This window comes from Aptenodytes forsteri, unplaced genomic scaffold (assembly GCF_000699145.1).
Source record: "Aptenodytes forsteri isolate BGI_AS27 unplaced genomic scaffold, ASM69914v1 Scaffold148, whole genome shotgun sequence".
Taxonomy (NCBI): Eukaryota; Metazoa; Chordata; class Aves; order Sphenisciformes; family Spheniscidae; genus Aptenodytes; species Aptenodytes forsteri.
In genome coordinates, this window is record NW_008795367.1 from 33,809 (window position 1) to 36,332 (window position 2,524).

The window sequence follows — 2,524 nt, forward strand, 5'->3', positions numbered from 1 at the left end:
GGGCTGCGACATATGCTTCCCCGCTGCCACGACGCTCGGCATCGACGCCGGTCCAAACCGAACACACCAAGACCTCGAACGCTTGGGAGGGCAGGACGTCCCCCACGTGCCGCCTCTGGTTTTTTTTTTGTTTTTTTTCTTTTTCCCCCCGTGTTTCCACACGCGCTCCTTCGCGACGCTGCTGCCGTCTCCCGGCTGTATCCCGGGGAATCAGGTGCAGACGTCTTTCCCCTCCCGTGCTTTCCGTCAGAGATGGCAGACGACACGTCTCGACAGCAGGGGAAGCCTCTGGCTCCTCTCCCCAAGCGTGGAGGTCCTGAGCTTTCTAACAAAGCGGGTGGCGAAGCCGTAAGAGGGGGGGGGAAAGGAAATAAAGGGGCGCTTTTCCCCCCCCTCGTCTTGCACTCTGGCTCATTTCCCAATGGATAACGCGGCACCCACAAACCACGTGCCTGCGGGGCGCCGGCGCGGCAGGGAAGCCCGGGGAACCGAGGGAGACGGACGGCAGCAGCGTCTGGCCCTAAACCCTCCCCCTCTCTGGGTATATCCGGCACCCATCCCATCCTAGCCAACCCCCTGGACCTTAAATCGGGTTAAAAATCAAGATTTAACCGGGCTTAAATCAAGACAGGGTTTTGTCGGAAAACAAGCTGGGGAAAAAAACGGGACGAGCTTTCGGGTCTCCTCGGGGTTAAACCCGGCAGCAGCATCTCCGTTACGGGGCCCGCAGAGACCCACCGGCCACGTGGCCGCCGAAGGGAAGGAGCGGAGAGGAAGGTCAGAGCAGAAAGCGTTGTAATTTAACCCGACATCGATCCGGGCGAGGCGGCAGAGAGGCCGGTACCGCAGCCTGGCACTGAAGAATTAAAGGCAGAAATAATTAACGCTGATCGGCGAGGTTTCACGGGAAAGGAGGGCTGACGAAGGGAACCCGACACGGGTCTGTAGAGAGGCCACTGGTCTCTGAGCTCAGGTGGCTCTGTCGGATCAGGACGCTTTAAAGGTGCAACAGTCCTGGGGGGAGGGAAAGAAGGTAAAAAAAAAAGAAAAAGTAAAGGAAAAAAAAAAGGCAACGGTGCTCGATTCGGTAAGAAACGTGATGCTGTAAAGCCACCGCCCGCCTCTTGGCGGTCAAGCGGGGTGTTCCTGCGAGGGGCGAGGGAACCGCTGACAGTCAGATATCGCCGGTTTTAAAAATAATCGAGCGTCTTGTGGGGTGAGAAACGGGGAGCAGGCGGACCCACTGCCCGTTAAATGACGCCAACGATGCTCTAAACACGTCTCCTCCTTCGCGTCGTGTAGCACGAAGCTTCGCAGCAAACCACTGCGTCTTCTTTTACCTTCCTCTTCCAAGCCCTCGAGTGCTGCGGGGTGGCGAGCGCGCCGGAGAGGAGGACCCAAACCGATGTGCCAGCGGCGGCATTGCCGAGCCCCGCGCCGCGTGCTGCCCGGCAAAACCGGCCCTGCCGGCACCGGCTGGGAAGGAGACCTCAGATTCAAATAGCCAGAAGGAAGTTAAACGAGCAGAGGCGCGTCCGCCGGAGCAATTTCGGCCGACAAATGATGAAGGAGAGATAAATAAAGCCCCAAATAAAAACAGTTATTATCCACACGTGAGAGGAAGAATAAAAGTGGCGTCACGGGCAACACGCTCCTGAAGTCAAGGGAAAAGGCAGGTCCCGGATGCCGGCTCTGCCCTGAACGCCGCCGCCTTCCACAGAGCCGCGACGATCAGCAGCGTACGGGATTCCTCTCTAATTACAGAGGGGAAATTTGCTTTCGGGCCCCTCACGCCGGGCGCCTTCGGGGGCTGACGTTCGAGGTTAAACGGCTTTAAAGAAAAGGTCCCCAACACCCGAAGGGCGCGACGCCTTCGGGGAAAGCCTCTAGCTCTGAGCCAGCGTGCCCGGAGCCTCGGGAAAGGTGAGTTCGGCTGAGGAATCCGCCCCTCCCGGGCTCCCTCTGGGATAAGGCCGTGCGGGAAGAGAGCGGCTCGTTTGAGAGCGCTGAATGACGCCCGTTTGCTGGAGCAGCAGAGAAGGGCCTGGGGGACGAGCCCCGGGTTTGCTTTGCCAGGTGAACGTCCCGTCTTCATCCGGGGCGGGATCCGAGCGGCGGAAATTTCATATTAACACAGCTGGCTGGATATATAAACAACAAAAACGCACGAGCGAGTCGTTTTTCTCCGCTGCTAGAGGTATTCCAGGGAGGCGTCCGGCTACCGGTCACCGCCTTGGGACGAGCCGGCTAACGCCGAGCAATAAAACCAGAATTAGTCGGTGCTACGTAACGAGATCCAGCGCCTTTTCTGCCACGGCCGATGTCCGTGCAGCGAAACTGCAACGGGTCTCGTCACCCAAGGAGGTGCGCGACTGGAAAAAAAAAACTCGGGAGAAACCCAATTTCTGGCTTGCGGCACAGTAAAAATAAAAAGGCCCGTTTGGTTCCCAAACAGGAGGCGCGGCTGCCGGTTACCGACGATTTTTGGCGGCGGGGGGCGGAGGGGGTTGGGTTTGGGGAGCGC

At 58.7% G+C, this 2,524-nt stretch overlaps 1 protein-coding gene across 1 annotated transcript in view; it reads right to left on the reverse strand.

The window, feature by feature from the left end:
• Positions 1-2,524, reverse strand: part of PPP1R37 (protein phosphatase 1 regulatory subunit 37) — a 41,973-nt gene that overhangs the window by 22,645 nt on the left and 16,804 nt on the right. The gene's annotated exons all lie outside the window — the stretch shown is intronic.